Source organism: Phocoena phocoena, chromosome 10 (genome assembly GCF_963924675.1).
Source record: "Phocoena phocoena chromosome 10, mPhoPho1.1, whole genome shotgun sequence".
NCBI lineage: Eukaryota > Metazoa > Chordata > Mammalia > Artiodactyla > Phocoenidae > Phocoena > Phocoena phocoena.
In genome coordinates, this window is record NC_089228.1 from 34,235,870 (window position 1) to 34,254,169 (window position 18,300).

The window sequence follows — 18,300 nt, forward strand, 5'->3', positions numbered from 1 at the left end:
CTCAATTAAGAGGGGAGAAAGCATGCTTGGCAAAACAGTTTGATTTTGGCCATAGCCACATGGATTTTCCCAGCCTATTTCCTGAATACGGCAGTGCACCCAGACCCAGGAGAACTCAGGCCTTAGGTATACTCACAAACTTTACTCAGAATCAAGCGTATGATGATAACTTTACAGTGTCAGAAATCTCCATTTGGTTACCATAAAGGAATTCCATCACACCACTCAATGCTTACGTAGAGAGCAACCCAAGGGGGTTCAGGCACAAGGCAAGTCCCTTACCCATCAAATAAGTCACTGGTTTTATTTTAAAATATTATATTCTACTGAAGAAAGGACAAATGTTGTTTTTTTTTAAAACAAGTATCTCACATGGTGCGATGGGGGTGGGGCAGCAGGATGCCCCTGACCCAGGCTGGTAACCTAGAGGCTTTCCAGTGAAGCAGATTCTGGTGTCTTCTCCCCAGACCTCGTGGAGGCTAGCTTCATTCTGGGAGTGACGCAGGAGGACTTTTACCCTCCAGTGCCTACTGTGTGCCTGGCCCATGCTGAGCACTCATGCTTCTTACCTCCAGGCCTCCCTGCACCCAGGCAAGGTCCTCACACTTTTCCCATTGAAAGACACTGGCCGGGAGTCACCAAGGCATGCCAGGCCGAAGGGCTAGAATCTCTGCAAAATGGACAGGGAAGGACCCAGGGTCTTCCTCTTCCTCGGTTTACGTCCTTGTTTGGATGAAGAACATCCTCCAGTAGCTTCCTGAGAAAGAATGCCTGATTCTGATTTTGGAGTTGAGAAGTCTCATGCTATTTTGATTCCCAACATTTTGAATTCACTTCCCACCACCCCTACTTTTAGGATTTCCTCTGTTATCCCTGGTATACTAAAACATCACAGTATATCAGCATGGGTCATTTTTCATGGCACTTCATAGGTCTTTTTAATCTAACAGTGGTTTTCAAAATGTGGTCCCCAGACCAGCACTACCAGCATCACCTGTGAGAAATATTAGATGTGTTAGAAATGTAAATTCTGAGCCCCACCTCACATCTACTGAATCAGAAATTCTGGTGATAGGTCCCAGCAATCTGTGCTTTGTTGTTGTTTTTATTGAGGAATAACTGACACATAACATTATATTAGTTCCAGGTGTACAATATAATGATTTGATATTTGTATACATTGTGAAATGATCACCACAATAAATCTGGTTAATATCAGTCACCATACATGGTTATAGGAAACTGAGGCTCAGAAAGGGGAAGTGATTTACATAAGGGCACGTGGCCAATGAAGAGCAGAGCAAAAACGTAACCCTCAGTCTTCAAACTCAAAATTCAGTGATTTTTTTCCCAATTTCCATTCAGTTGTCAAGAGCCTCAGAAATTCTTCGGAGTGGTTACTGACAGCACATTGTTGAGAAGGACAAAGGTCAGTTCCTCAGTAACCCCAGGTTTCCCATTCCTTCTCATTTGGGGAATTTTTTTTTGAGACACACCTGACTCCCCAATGGATACTAAGAGTAAGGCAGTCACTACAGAGACATCAGGAGTCTTGAGGGCAGTGACGTATCTGGGCCCCCCAGCAGATGTTCCCCCATACTTAGACACTGAGTACTTGAGTGGAGATGGGACCTTCCTGAATAAGCAGGCAAGGAATAAAACCCATAGAGTCCTTTCAAATAACAATGGCTTCTACAGCTCCATATTAGAAAATTTGAAAATCTATATCAGAAAAGCAAGTTTAAGTCATATATTTATGAACTCAATCACACAATGAACATTCATGAGTATCGGGTATGCAGGCCACATGCAAAGATAAAGAATATACAGGCTCATTGAGGTATCACCACATTGTCCCTAGTTTCAATATCCCATATGTAAAATCAATCAGTTGTGCTTTTTTTTAACCATGCATAGATCAGATGGATGTGAAATTGCAAACTGTTTATCCACTGGGTTATAATTAAGTGATAAAATCATTATAATTTTTTTACTTTTAAACCTATCAGAACAAATAATGTAGTTCTTTGCTTTTTATTTACCTACTAAATATCTATTAAGCATCAGCCCTTAGGCCAGGGAAGAGCGGTAGACATAAGAGATTTAATTATTACTCTGTGCTGGGATGCTACAAATTGGGGAGACATAGGAATAAACTAAAGATAACCATACAGTATAACTGGGCCATGAGCTCAGAGCAGGAATGAGTCCCCAGAGGAGGCACTACTTAAAAAGAGACTAAGAATGAATAAGTGTTAGGCAAATAGATTCAACTACGACAAGAATCAAATCACGTTCCTCCAAGTGGAGACTCTTTTACCTATTTTATCAAGGGGATCAGAGTATACCACCCTGGAATACGACACTTTGGCATATGGACTATCTTGAGCTGAAGGCAATTAAGAAACAGCAGATGAGATGCAGGAAAAGCTCTGTACCCTCCCTCTTTCTGTCTAAAGGCAGGGTATAAATTTCCTTTTGTGAACGTGTCCCCCCATTCCCTCTCCCATACCAGGAATAGGAAAACAACTCTTAATCATGGTAAATGCTCTTATCACCTCAGAGACTTCATGAGATTGAGTCTGCAAAGTAAACCTTACTAAAGTAACCCTTCCATTCCATTAGTTTTCCCCTGTATATTTACCTTCCCATACTTTACCACCCCTAGAAGCCCAAACACATTTTCCTTTGTCTTGTCACTTCTCCACAAATTTATCTCTCTTTGTTAAAATGGTATATAGAAATCCCATCCCATTCTCCCATACCCAGATCTAACTGCCTCTTTGATTCTTTACTTCCTTTTCTATGAAGACCTCCATATGCACACATAATAAACATTTTTTCCTGTTAGTTCATTTTTTGTCAGTTTAATTTGCAGGGCCTATATCATTAAACTTAAGAGGGCAGAGGAATAAGTTTCCTTTCCTATATACCATTAATTTACCCATCCTACTATTTGTGTGGTACTGTGTTGGATATGGTGAATACAATGGCAAAAAAAAAAAAAAAAAAAAAAAGTCACGACCGTGTATAAGTTAGAGTAAGCCAGAGAGACATAATCTTAAAATTAGCCCAAGCAATATGCAACAATAAGCTGGCTAAGTGCTACCTAGCACAAGAACCGATTCTATGAGAGAGTAGTAGGTGGTCCCTTTCTATTTGGGAAGTCATGGAAGGGGTTTGTAATTTAAGACCCAAAGATTAAATAAGAGTCAGCCAGGAAACAAGTGATAGCCCCAATGGCAGATGTTGGCTGGGTGCTCACCTCCAAGGAACTGAAAGAAAGACAGGGAGAAACCCAGAGGTATAAGAGTGAAACCAGGAGACCAATTAGGAGTCCACAGGCATGGTCTAGTCAGGGTAGAGGGTGGATGGCACATTACAAATGGCGAGAAGGGAGAAGATTTGAGATATAATTTGGGAGTGGAATCAAAAGGAATTGTATCTCAAACCCAGTGACATAGGTGTTTGCCTCACTTGCCAAGAATAAGGAATCACAGGGTTCACTGGATATTCTGGGCCACTGTTCTTTGGTATCAACCAGGGCTGTCTTCAGTGGACCTATCTCCTATCAATGACATCGCTGTATAATAAGACATGCAATGCAGGATCTGCATTTGGGCTTCCTGGCTTCTGCACATCCCTACAGCAAATGATTAATGTGTTTTACTTGCCATTTAAGTAGATAACGTGAAACAATTTACAACAAAACAAGACAAAAACAGGCCTATATAGCTAGACTAATAAGCCTTAGAGATCTAGTCCAGTGGTTCTTAACACTGTGGGGAAATGATGGAGGAATCATACATGTTTGTGGACAGGTTTTGGTAGGAGGGATCTCAGACTGCTTGAAATTCACACATGGCTGCATGTCAGATTTTGAGATGTCCTGATCTTGAACAATTTCCCCATTTCTCAGGTGGAGAAACTGAGGAGCAGACGTTATATAACATGGTACGAGATAGAAAACTGAAAGTAGTATCTCCTGACCCTTTCTCTACATTTTGTAACCTACTGAACTTCTGGTAGAAACATACATTTCAGTCAAGATACTCTAACAGTGGGACTTAGATACACCTGACCCAGACCCATCTCATATTGAGAGAAGCTGCTTGGTGCTGCTGGAGTCCTAGGGAAAGAGAGTGCTTCTGGATTCCAGCCACCCTTGTTCTGAGCTCCTGCTCCTGCTGGATTCGTTCTATTTGTGGACTACCTCACCATCCTATGTGTACAACCCCTCATTCCCTTCCCGGGAGTATACAGATGTAGAAAACTGAAAAATTCCCACAGTTTCCCTTCAGAATTTCTCTGAGGCCTGAGAAAATGTAATGGACTTTTGGTAAAACATGGGACGTTACACTGCAGCAGAGAAAATAACATAAAATTAAATAAGAGTTATCCCTACCCTTGAAAAGACCTTAAATTCCTTTGCGCTTCTGAGGTCAGGCCCCTACCCTCTTGCTAAGGCTGCTGTCCTCCCTCTTCTCTAAGGAAGCACGTCTGCTTTTTCGTTTGTCCCATTTTCTTATACAGAACAATTTTGTTCCGCACGCTTTCATCCCAGGCTCTGCCCTGGGGCCTCTCTTTCATTTCCTAATGGTCCCAGATCTTTCCTGAGGAGTTTTGCTTTGGAGGGGAACATTTGGCAGTGATTGGGCATGGAGGGAAGAGGTTAAATGTGGTCATCTTGCCTCAAAAAAGAAAAAGAACTTAAAGTTGATTTGAGAGGGTTAGAAAAAGCAGAGTTCAGAAAAGAAATGCCTGATGAGGTCACTGCTTTGCCTCCTGGCCCCATCCAAAGCAGTCTGTGAGTAAAGATTCAGACCAGAGGCAAGGTCTGAGAGAGACAAGCTCCTAGCCCCAAGGTTAATGAGACAGCCTCCTGGAAGGCCTCCAGCGTGAACCACAGATCCTGTTGCTCTGGGCAACGTAGGGTCTCCTAAATCCCGAGGTTCAAACACCCTGTTATGGCCTGCCTGCAGGACACCTTGTCTAGTTCAATTTTGTGTCTGAATTTTTGATCTACTTATTAACTCACTGCTTGGCTTGCCTGACTACCCATCAAGGTGGCCAGACTTTCCATTCAAAGTCATTAGTAATGCCTCTAAGGAGTCTGATTCAGGACCCTCAATTTCCTTCAGGAGATAAGCTATATAGATCAGGAATAGCATATCATGATTTTTGACATAGTCACAGCAGTTGGCATTATATAAATTACAGGATGTGATTACAGCGTTTGCTGTGATAACACCATCAAAATCCTTTTGTGATGTATAACACATTCAAAATGCAAATTCCAGGATATTTAAAAGCCCATCAGATAGAATTGTTATGACTCCAGATTTAAACCCAGGAATGCTGCGGTTTCTTTTACAAGTGTGATGAGCTGAGTTTTCCTTCTGTCATTTAATACAGCACAGAGAACTCTCCATGCGAGAGATGCATGTTACGAAATTTAAAGTTTCCTATCTTGGGTTGCCAATGCTATGCGGAACCTAATTCAGGATAAGTCAGGCTCCCTGTCTTCATATCCCAAAGCAGTTCCGTGAGTTTTTCAAAATTCGGTAGAAGCAATGTAACTCAGGCTTGTGGGAATGGGAAGGACATTTCTAATCTCACATTAGGCATTTTAAAGACTTTGGCATCTGTAATGTAGCCAGTGGGGCTAGCTCCTCATGACAGCACATACATAAATGTAAGACACCCTCCCACGCCCCATGGGAGAGAACAGGCCTCACACCCAAGCAGGCAACCTAGGGTTGAATCGTATTTGTTCCACTAATTATCCCATCTCCTTGGGCACATTCCTCAATCTCCCTAAGCCTAGGCTTCCTCGTTTGGAGAATGGAGGTAAGGCCCACCTGACAGGGATGCAAAAGCATTTAGTAAAGGGTCTGGGGTGCATTTTAACTGCCCTAAACCGATGGCTCTAGCATTCCAGTTATTCTTACTGTGCTGCTCAAATGAGACCTAGCTAACTGCACTGCTGGGAAGGAGGCTTCTGAAGATCACCATTAGTTTTCTCAGCTCAGCTTTTCCTCCTAAGCTTCTTGATTCATACCTGCCGGCCACAGCATGAGATTCTGGCACTGTAATTACTTCTTACTCTAGTTGTTTCTAAATGACACAGTCATAAAGACTTCTGAGACAATGAGGGGCAATGGCATGTAGACCACTTTTTTTTTCTCTCTCTCATTCCCAAGCATGGAATGGAGCTTCCAGGCAGGACAAGCTGGACACACCACTTAAGAGTGGGCATGTGGCTGCAAAGAGCAAAGGCAACTCGGGGACGCCCTTCTGCTGGGAAGGGCAATAAATGCACGACTAACTGTCTCCCCCTTTCTTTTGGAGAATGTCAGAATTTGGTAAGTCTAAAATAAAACTAAGGCAGAGTTCATTCCATAAGACTCTATGTATGCAACAATAAATAATGTTACTTGGAATTTCTAGATAATAATGATGAGCATTTATGGAATACTTGCTATGTGCCTGACATGGTACTAAGCAGTCTTATCATTTTTAATCTTCACTCTATGAGATCAGCACCGTTATTATTCCCATTTCACAAAGAAGAAACGCTGACTGTATATAATATACAATTGTTATGTGGTGTATAACTTACTGTGGAATACTTCAGCATAGATGGTGTGATATAAATGTGTATGCTCATTGCAATCTATATCTCAGAGGTACTCAATTGCCCAAATCAGGAATACATATTCCAGCTAGTATTTAAGCAAAAGGCAGCATATGCTACAGTTATTTATCTCTGACTAACACCAGAGGTTTTGTCAATTACCATAATGGGCATTAGAAATGATTTTCATTGGTAAATTGGAGGTATCCATTCTTTGTGGATTGGTTCCATAGACTGCAGAGGCCCCACCTTTCTCTTCATGAACCCACATAAAGGCTTTGTGAGCTCAGCGGCCTCTGTCTTTAGGAATAGTGCCCCAGGCCTGATTGTTAAACAGTCTTGCCTCCAATTGCTGACTCCTGCTTCTTGGTCACCTGACTCCAAATAGAATGTTAAACTGACTCCTGCAAATAATGCATTTGTTCTGATGCAAGATGCCATCAGACCACCTAAAAGGATAGAGAGCTGGGGCTTGAACTTTCAGAAGTTGGTTGGCTTTTGCGCATGCTTCCAATAAATGTTCCCATGGCTGGCAGAATTTGTCTGAGACTTGTTTTCACCATAGCCTGGTAGATTGCGAGTGAAAGGATGGATAGCCCTTGCCCCTAAATGTTGGAAGCTGCCAATCACTACCAAAAATAATCTAATAATTTTAAATTACTTAATTGGCTTGGATTGTTCGCTGAAGGGACTTAAACCGTATTTCCTAAAAATGAAAGCTGTGACACCCTAGTGCCCAGTATCGGGACCGACCCTCAGCTTAGTAGGTGTCTAGTCAATGAACTAGGTAACCAAACATCTGGTTCCACAGGTATCCCTAGAACAAATATGGTCAGAGTAGATGATCCTATTTGCTAACAACTACAGAGAAGGAGCAATACAGCTGGATAAGAGGGTGTAGGGGAGCAAAACTTGCCATGCTAAAATGTCTCTTTGGCATGTGGATTATTTTGAGCTGAAAAACCTCAAGCCCCAAATGACTCAGAAAGAAACTCTGACTTTCGCCCTAACTGCCTAAAAGAATTTAGATAGAGGACCTGTTCCCAGAAGAAAGCTATCATTGGAGATGCTTGCAAAGATATGGACTAGGTGTGGTAAGGGAAACTCTTAAAAGATCAGTCTATTCTGTGTCCCATTGTCTCTGCATGGCCCAGCTAACATTTAACATTTGTTTGTTTTTCCATCTCCATGTCACTTGCTTTCCTCCCCTTTGAAATCCCAAACCACTACCCCCAACATCCTCTTTTGTCTTTAGCTGAAGATGATATTTAAGGTGAGGATTTTGGCCATTTTGGTAAGTTATTCAGCTTTCTTCTCCCATGTAGCCCTGTTATTAAACTTTTGTTTGATTTTCTCCTGTTAATCTGTCTCATGTCAATTTAATTCTTAGACCAGCCAGAAGAACCTAAAGAAGGAAAATGTATCCCTCCCCAACAAGGGCCAGAAAGTCCATACACTCTGAGTGCTCCTAATACAGCCCCTAGGTTGGCTTATCATGGCAAGAAAAATGGGGAACTGACAAACTTGGTCTAGATTCCATGAAGTCTGGGGAAATCAACAGACCTTCAAAAATGTATGGTTCTGCCAATATAGCAGAGGGCCGCTGTGAACCTATCTATTGTGGCCAAGATACAACCCTCAACACATTTCTGCATTCCCAGCCACCAATTTTCTTTTCCAAGTTTGTTCTTGTTTGCATTCAGTTATACTTGGTTGAAAAATCTGTTCTTAATAATATTAATAATTAAAATTAAGATTATTTTAACCTTTAAATAACTTATGTTTAACAAAGCAACATTATTTTCAAAGTAAAATGACCCACACATTTTAATAACAAAATAGTCAGTAATCTCACTTTAAAAGGAGAGCTTTTTCAACACAATACCATTTTTTACATACGTATTGTCATGCAGTGATCAATATTTCTTAACTTGAGAATTCCATGCTTTCACGTAACAGAAAACTAAATAAGAAGCAGATTGTCAAGTGCTATGATGGCGAACAGCTGCCAAAAATCTATGATTTTTTTTCCCCTCATTCCCTTAGTATTCTGTTGCAAAAGTTATATTGAAACACTAATTCATTAAGCATTTCTCAGCATCTTCAGAAAACACACTACCATTCTATCATATCAGACTTTCTGGGAATTTTCCTTTCCAGTCTGGGCCAGAGTAATTAACTTGGCCTGAATCAGGACAGTAATTTAAAGCAGACAGTATTTATATTTTGATGGAGAATTGAGTGCTAATGCTAAAGAATTTCCATGGACGTGAATATTTTTCCTGACCTCTCCCAATATCAAGTTTCCTTGGAATCCACCTAAATTATTATGATGCCCTACCAAAAAAATCACATTCCACTCTTCATCCATAAACCGTATCTTTAGCAAGAAAACCACCGTTAGGAACTTTTCCATCAGACCTAAGTAATGTAGTATAAACAATATGCCTCAAGCAATCAGCCCTTTCCCCAACATATCGCTTTTAACAACATGCATAAAAAGGGAGCACTGCAGAAATCTGGTTCACTCCCTGAAGTTCCCTGTTCTTCCATCTGAAATCAGTGACTGCCACTGAGTAGTTGAAGTTGGCATTCAGAAAACCCAGTTGCTTCAGAGCTAAACTTGATCATTCAGCTAGGTATTCAAAAGGAAAGACAAATATGACAGTTGCATTTCGGGAACAATATTTTAAACTCTACCTTGGTACCACCATCTACTTTGCAGTCAATATTCTTTATTATTTCTTCCCTAATTCTTGGCATCTCATTGTACTTTTTAAGGAGACATGTAGCGCAGGATGGGAGAAACAAACTCCAGTGAGTAGTAAAAAGAGATTGGTGATATGACTAAAAACAAACCACTTAGCTTCCCTGAGCTACTACTGAGTGTGTGGTACTGTGTGCCAGGCAGAGTGCTAGATTTTGGGGATACAAGACAGACTTTGCCCTGTTCCTTACATTATCATTGAGACAAACCAAAAAAAAAAGATTTTTAAAGAGGGAAAAAATATCTAAGTACTTAATTGAAATAATTATAAATGATCATACTTTCTATGAAGGAAATAAGCATCTGAAATAGAAAGTCAATAGGCATGTGAGGGGTGACATTTTAGCTGAGACAAAGCAAGTGGGAATAATTCTCCTCCCCGTAAAGGAGCAGAATGGGAGGGCAGTCTTTCCAGTTCAGAAGATTGTTCAAAAGCCCAGAGGAGGGAGAAAGTTTGGGGGTGTTCAAGCAACAAAAAGGCTACGAGCATGGCTGATGTTTTGAGAGGGAGGGAGAGAGGTCGGCGATGGTGGGGCTCTGTTGATAAGACACTTGGAGGCAACAAACAGGAAAGTATATTGAAAGCCAGGAAATGCAAAACAAGTATAAGGGATTATTTTTAAGGACTCCCTGAATACTCATTATATACCCACAGCCAAATATAATTCTGACAGTGCCAAAACCTTTTTTAAAAGTCCCTTTGTATTTTAATAGTGGGTAAGGTGTGAGGACAGTCCTGCCCACTGATCTCTCCCATTGGAACACCACAAGAGGTCAACCGACGAACAAGCAGGGCATTTGAATCCTGTCCTTCTCAAAGGAAGGATCCTTCCCATGGCAACGTACGCTCCTTAACCGTGGGAGAGAAAGAGACTGTGGAATGAGTACTCAGCTTTGCTTCATCTCAGGTCACCTTTAATTTGATCACTTCAGAAGAGAAATCAATTATAAGGGTGCTTCACAGTTGTTTCCATCTACCAGCAAAGATGGTGATGTTCCAGATATTTTGATTAAATATAACAGAAATTGATTTGAAAACATGTTCCTTTTGCCTGAATAAACTATTGTCTTTGCTTTTCCTTTCTTTGTTCAGAACAAGAGAGAATTTCCCCTGAGGAGCTGGCACAGAGCCTCATGCTTGGTCTGGACATCTAACGGGAGTGCGTATCATCAGCAGAATAAGATTGAAGGAGCCCCCAGTTGCCATATCACTCACAAGCAGGTTTGAAAGGCCATGAAGGAATAATTTTTGATGGCAAGAGAAAGCAAAAGAGTGGTTGTCTGCCACTGTTCAATAGCAGCAGTTTAAGAGCCCAAGTCCGTTGAGATACCCTTATCTACAGTATCTTTGAGGCATGGCCTCATAGACAATACATTTATATTTGGCACAACAAACCTTAAGTTTTAAGAGTGAAAGAATTAAATCTTTTACAGGGGGAAAATCCTGTGCACAGCAGGAGAAACTGGCAGCTGGTATCAAACCACAGGCTGATTCTCTGGGATTATTTTAATTGTTCTTCATGCTGGTAATAAGAGGAATGTGTTCATTTTAGTTTAAACCATGTCAGAGCATGAGAATCAGCTCTGAGAATCTAAGTTGCCTAAATATCTGGGCCATGAAGGGGGAAAAAAGCAGTACGGATTTGGTTGTGGTGGCCAAAATACCTCCCTTAGCTCTCAGAAGGCACAAGGGAGAGGGCTTCCTACCACCCACATAGCAGGATGGTGGGTGGAGGAAGGGCAGCGTCAAAGATTTGGGAGGCAAGGAGAGGACTGGGGGACACTTGTTTGGGCAACTTGGGCTAAAAGGAAGCCATGAGCCTAGGAATAAAAGAGGAAAGAAGACATGCTCCCAAGAGTTAGTATTAGAGCCCAGCTGGGGATGCAACTTACAGAAGCCTTAGATGGAAAGACAGAAATCTAGAAATGCCAACTCCTTGAGACTCCAGTCATTTCCTCCTACCCACACCTCTTTCTTACAGAATCTGCTATTCACAGCCTTGGCTGACCTGTTTCTATCACATGCCCTTTCCCCAGCCCTGGCTGATTGGATAATGGGTAGACATCTGACCTCAGAGGAACCATGGACTAGAAAGTTATGTACTTTGCTCAGAAATGAACACAGATACACAAACACTGAGTTGTTCTCTGTTGGGTTTGAACTGGGACATATGTAAAGTAGGACTTGGAGGAGACCATGTTTCACCCACGAATGAGGATTGACAGGAGAACTGGTCTCCAGAAAATATGAAAAATACAGCAGGCATTTGAGGAAAAAAAGCACAGACAATTTGGTTTTCTAATACAACCACAGATACAACCTCCCAATCTTTCCTAACTGAACCCAACCCAGTATCTTGTTGTAAAGGCACATTACATAATCCACAGCAGAGAATCCCATTTTGCCATTCTCAGACATTGACTCAACAATTACTTGGTATACTACTTAGGCTCTGTAGGGTCAGGGAGGAGCAAAAAAGTGCTTCTGAGCTTCCCTAGGCATTCAGGAGGTGGCCAAGCAACCAGGGTTCCATGCCTCCATCCCCCAATGTCTACAAGAGTACTCTGCTTCTATATGTTTGTTTCAACAACAGTCCATGGAAACATTTGACTAGATAAAAGGCTCCAGCGTCTAAAAGCATGGTACCATAATGAATACCATACCGATGGGAAACACGATCTTGGGCATGGATTAGTTTTGGCTTCTACAAGCAAGTTGTATGCAGGACTCTGTTACTTCTCAGTCCTTCCAGTATCAGTTCCCTTTGGGACTGGTTTCTTCCCCACTCTGTGAGATTCAGACCATCTGTTAGCAGCTCCATGTCACCTCTCAGTATAGGGTTGTGACTCAAACAGCCTATCACAGACTTGACATAGATGCTGGAAGGGAAAGGGCTATAAAGATAATGAAAGTTAGTGGATGGTAGAGACCATCTTTGCCACTCAGTAGAGACAGTCTGCTGGGAATAAGCATATAAGAATCAAGGAACAAGTCAAAATAAATGGGATTGATCCCTAAATCTAGTCATGCCTCAAGAGAGAACTACACAGATATCTTGCTTGCAGGTCAACAAATTCCCTTTCTGACCTTTGCTATTTTGAGTTGGGTACTGTCACTTGTAAACAAAGACTGCTGAACAATCTATCATGCTAAATTATTATTCAGGCTTAGTGATTTTATTTTTTAAGGGCTTATCTATTTCTAGAAGCTGTCCTTCCATTATAGATAGTTGAAAATTACTATACCATAATAGCAGAAACAACAATAAATCTAAAAATCTAAAAAAAACCCCACCTGAAATCTAAAAAAGTTTTTTCATTTTCAGCCCTAAACTTTTCTACTAGTGACAGTCATCGATACAGGGTGTTAGAACATCTCAACTTTCCTAAAGAAAATAATTTTATACCTTTGATTCATAGTTTTGTAACACCAGCTCAAAGTAGAAAAAAAAATGGTTGAGCTAAAAAAAAAAAATCCTATTTAATACTGAAATCTAGAATCAAATGGAAGAGGAAAATATTTGGATGAATAGAAATAGCACCTGAAATCAAGAATGCACCAATTTTTAACATCACCATCTCCTGGCAAAAAAATAATTATAATAGTAATCTGTTTCAATGGAAATAAAGTACTGTAATATTTATGGTCTATGCCAGAGTTATAATGACTGCAGGGCCAGAAGTGAAGTGGCACAGCATGCTCCGCATGTTCTTAACACGGTTTCTAAAGGCTCTGGAGGCTATTAAATTTAATGAACCCATCTGCTATGAAATAGAGGTCCCAACATAATCAGTTTCCTCCATGCCATGTAATGCAGATGGCATTCTCTGTTCCACAACCCAGCAGCATGGTTTACGTTTCTCTTTAAGAGTGTCTTTTTGTTTTGACGATTTGAACTTCTTTGATATGCAGTGGTGTCTTGGGGAAAATACTGTAAATTCAGCTTCCAAGCCCCAACAACTTCCTTATGATGGCTTCAACCCCCTGAGTAATTGCTTCTAGGCAGTAAGATGTTGTAGCCCAAAGCAATCACCCAAACGACTCCTAAATGGCCTAGGTGCCATTCTGAGATGGGAAACCAAAACAAATATGCAATGTATCATATGCAAAGCATTTTCTCCGAGTTGGACTTAGTGGGGGGTGAGGAGGATGGATACGTGTCCAATTTGCAAATGCAACTAAATTGGTTTGAAAGTTCCTACAAATTTCGTACTGAATTGTATTACCAGCAGAGGGGAGGGGCAGGGGAGCTTGGTAATGAATTCTCATTATTTTAAATGGTCACATTCCCGCTGTTTCTAAAAGATTTCTTTGCTTCCCTTCTACGTGTCACTGTGGTCTGTGCAAACTCCCCTGGAGGGGTTGATCAGGGATGCTGATGCTTCCACAGTCTAATGCATGCTCTACTCTGCATACCAAGTTGGGTAGCATTTCCAAGATGATTAGGACCCAACTGGAAAACCTAAGTCATTTGCTTACAAAATAGAACAAATTCCATTGTTAATGACTTTTTGCTCTGCACCTAAGAGATAATGACTGTGCAGCACAACTTGTATTCAGATGAGAAGCCCATGAATTTCAGGATCCTGGTGTTTGCTGTTTTGTCAATTAATACATGAAATCTTATTAGATTAAACATAATTAATGCTGTTAACATTAATTCATTTATTTGGGATTCACCAGGAGAGCATAGTGAATAGAACAGCCAGGCAGGAAACAGAATATTTAATCAGACTGGTAGTAATAGTCAGGGAGGATGGACCCTGAAAGGAAAATTCTGTCTGTCTTGATTCGAGATCAGGCTGGATTAAACACAACCCTGGACTCTCACGTGCAAAAATCCTAACTCAGCTTCTGTTCAAACTTTTATCTTGATCTTGTCCAGACCCAGAACTGTATGAATTAATGTATAATTAATAAAGAGAGAAAGTACTATACTCTTAGGTTATTACAAGCTATTCACTTAAGTATTAAATCAATTATATTATTATATTTGTTGCTGCTGGGTTTTCAACCACAGTAACTGATGAGTCAAGCAAATAGGATAACTAAGGAGAAAGAAGACTTTTAGGACCATATTAAGCAAACTTGTGGGATCGACTGTCCAAATTTACTAGATAATCAACTAGTACCTAATTCCATAGTATTTGGTAGAAATGCTGTAAATCAGTAGGGTCAAAAGTCCTAAAGGAATCAAAGGCACATCCAGACTACAATGTCACAAGGAGAACCAGGCTCCTGGAGAAATCACTGGTCAGCAGAAATGTTATGATGAACAGCAGCTGTAATTTTATCATAATGGTATAAATTAATTAAACATTATTTAAATCTGTAAATTATGAATATAAAAAGGAAGTTGTTACTTCTGCAACTATGTAAATAAATGCCTTGGAAAGACTCTAAAGAAGTTGCTAAGGTGGATTATAAATATGTTCAAATATCAAAAAAATTCCATAGCTGCCAACCCTACCAGGATATTATTAAAATGGGGTCACCATTCCCAGTGCCAAATGCTCCTGAGTTTGGTCTCTTTAATTATTGCAAGGTGGGACACATTAGGGCAATCCTGGGTTTGGACTGTCCTGGATGTGTCAGGATGGTCATGAACTTGCAACTGCTGATTCCCATACCTTCTTCATCTTCTGGGTGGTGCTAAAGTTGACAGCCTCATCTTAGAATTTAGACTCTGCAGAAGAGTTTAGCAAATGATTCCAATTTTGTTTCCATATAAATAACAGGGGGCTTTTGCCCTTGCCCTGGTAGATACAGGCCCAGATGACGAGTTTGAAGGGGTGCTGCTTCCTGGCCAGTGAGGCACCTGTTGGAGCAGTAGCTGCCTTCTCCTCACCTAACAGGCCTATGAAAGAGGAATATGGAATCCCCAATCCTTCCTAACCCAACAGGTTTCTCAGCACCACCAAGATGAGAAAGAACCCTCAGAACATTCTACTAGGGGATTCATTTATCAGGGCTATTTGCAAAGATACAACACAGAGGCAGTGCTGAGCTATTATTTCAGGGACAAACATTCTGGGGGTTTAGTTTTATGTGCATCAAAAGGTTCTTGAAGAGGTAGAATAAATGAGCTCTGTCATCTTGGTCTACCATTTTAATTAATAATGAGCCACTTAAAGCGTTATTTTATTTTAAAGTAAGTAAAGATGATTATGGCACAGAATGAAAATTTCATGTAAATGTTTAATATGAAGCATAAGACTTCAAAGACAATTCCTCTGCACCATTTGCCCAGAGCTGCTTTCAGACCATTTTCTTCACTATTGCTGTCAGTTCTTTAGTGGAAAAGCTGCAGTAGCAATGGGTTTTCCCTCTCTTGTAACTGCCACCCATATATAAATGTATATATGTGTGTGTAAATATGTATGTATGTGGTTAGCAAATCTAGAACAATTTATTTAAATGATTAGCATTACCTAAAGCAAGATGTTACATTGATACAAAGCTTTATTCTCTTCCTCCCCATGATTTTCAGGTTATGTAACCCTAGCCAGGACACTCTAAACGTATGATGTGTCCTTCACCAAAGGCACACAAGGTCCATCTGCTTCTCATTAGTGACACTAATTTTGAAGACCCGCTCAAGATGTTTTTGGATTCTTCTACTGGATCGATACTTTTTTTTTTTTTTGCCTCCTAACTAGTCAAAAATCTCTAGGGAAGCACTTTGAGACCATGAAAGTATCCTGCTCATTATCAAAATTCCCCCCTAGATTTAGCATCCATGGATGACCTTCACCCTAATCAATCTTTACTAAAATGGTTGCCCACTGGTGATTTTCCATCTCATGACTCCCTCCCTCCACACCCACCAGGCAGCATCCCATTGCCCACTACATATGCACTCCTTCCCATGCATTTCATCATCTATTTAGTCATCTGTTTGAGATTTGTTTACTTATTTAGAACACATTGATTTGTTTTATTCAAGTTATAGCCCATTACTCTTCTATTTAATTTTGAGGCTCAAATTGTCCCAGAGTTGACCAGTGAGAGCCCCTTCACGTTGATTCTTGGGCCTTTTGATGTGACCTCATGGTTTTGAGTGCTTTGTTATTGTCTGGCACAAAATATTCCAGGCTTTTTGTTTGTTTGTTTTTAACATTAAGACTCCATTACATCCATGTACCACAGTTTATCCAATTGATCTCTTATGGTTGGGGATTTAGGTAACTTTCAATATTTTGAAATGACAAGCAATTCTACAGTGGACAAACTTGTGCGTATGTATTTTTGGATTTTTGGAGGTTTATCTTCAGGGTTAATTCCTAGAAGTAGAATTTCTGGGTCAAAGGGTAAATGTACATTTCCCCTTCCTATACCCCATTCTGTCTTTCCACAAGCATGTACAAGTGTCTCTTTCCCACAGCCTCACCCACAAAGTTAAGCTTTTCATTTCTGCCACTCTAATAGGTGAGAGAAATGGTATCTCAAGCCATACTTTAATTTGCATTTTTCTTACAATGTGTGAAGTTGTACATATTTCAAATGTTTAAAAGACATTTTAATTATTTTTGTGTGAACTGTCTGCTCGTGTCTTTTGCTCATTTTTTTCTATAGGAATTTTGGAGTTTCCCCCTTAAGTTTTGAACTTTATATATTAGGATTATTAGTTCTTTATGTGTGCTATATGTTGCATATTTTCTCCTATTTTACCATTTGCTTTTTGAGTTTGCTTCTTTTTGACTGTGCTTGATTCTTTTAGCTATAAAAGTTGGGTTTTGCTTTGTTTATATTTTAAGTAGTCAAACCTATTTTTATTTATATTGCATCTGGATTTTGGAGTCATTGTTAGAAAGTCATTCTCTGGACTCAGGTTATAGAGGAATTCACTAGATTTTGTTCTAGTGCTTATATGGTTTCATTGTTTACAGTTTAGGTCTCTGATCCCCTTGGATATTTTTCTCTGGTGTGATGTGAAGAAAATACTAATTTTATCTTTTTCTAAATAGCTATCTAGTTTTCCCAAAAGCATTTATTACAAAGCCCATACTAGCACTACTGATTTGAGATGCCACCTTTATCACAAATTAAATTTCCATATGTAGGTGGGTCCTTTTTTTGGACCTTCTACTCTACTGATCTGTCTGTTTATCCAGGTGCTAGTCCCATAGAGACTCTGTTTTATATTTTTTACATTGATGAAACAAATAAGATGACAGACCCAACTGGCTGTTCAGGGTTTGTACACAGAACCACTGGGTGCCTGGATCAGTCCGTCCCTCGCTGGCTGCCCTCCTCCTCTCCTCTTCCCCAGCCTTACTCAACCACACATATGAGGAAGAGATGAAACCATCACTGTCATTGCTCTGTTATTACTGTTAGTATGGTGCCGACACAAATGGGGTGGCTTAGTTATTTCACTTCCATGATTCTAAACCAAACTGGGTCAGACTCTGAACATGATAAAAGCCCAAGGTCTCCCTGGCAACCAGAGATGGCTCTTTAGCTTAACACCCATCTCCACTCAGGGTGATTTCTCCTGGGGACGGGCTACCCCTTCCTGACCAGTTTGTATTTCCATGGTCCCACTGTGTACTTTAAGGCTGTGTGTGGGGGGGTGCAGGCTGCTTTGCTGTCCCCCAAGATGGGTTCCCACATGCTGCTCCTGCCCTGTATCTGCCTGCAGCTGCCAGAAGAGCAGCAGGAATGAGCGAGCTCGTGGAGAGAAAAGCTGGCCCATGGCAGCCATTGAGATCACTCTGGAGGACGGCTGGTCTGGGTTACAGCGATTAATGTGATGTTAATCCCGACACAAATGATGGGAGGGGGCCCTCTGAGAACATTTACAATCAATAAACGAAAACTGCCACTCCCATCAGATTCATTATGACTATGAAAAATCACCCAGCAATTACACAAGAAACCTGGCCATTGAGC

The 18,300-nt window shown here is 40.6% G+C and overlaps 1 protein-coding gene across 1 annotated transcript in view; it reads right to left on the reverse strand.

Annotated features, from left to right (window-relative positions):
* The window catches only part of CACNA2D3 (calcium voltage-gated channel auxiliary subunit alpha2delta 3), a 787,108-nt gene that overhangs the window by 256,207 nt on the left and 512,601 nt on the right, over positions 1-18,300 (reverse strand). The gene's annotated exons all lie outside the window — the stretch shown is intronic.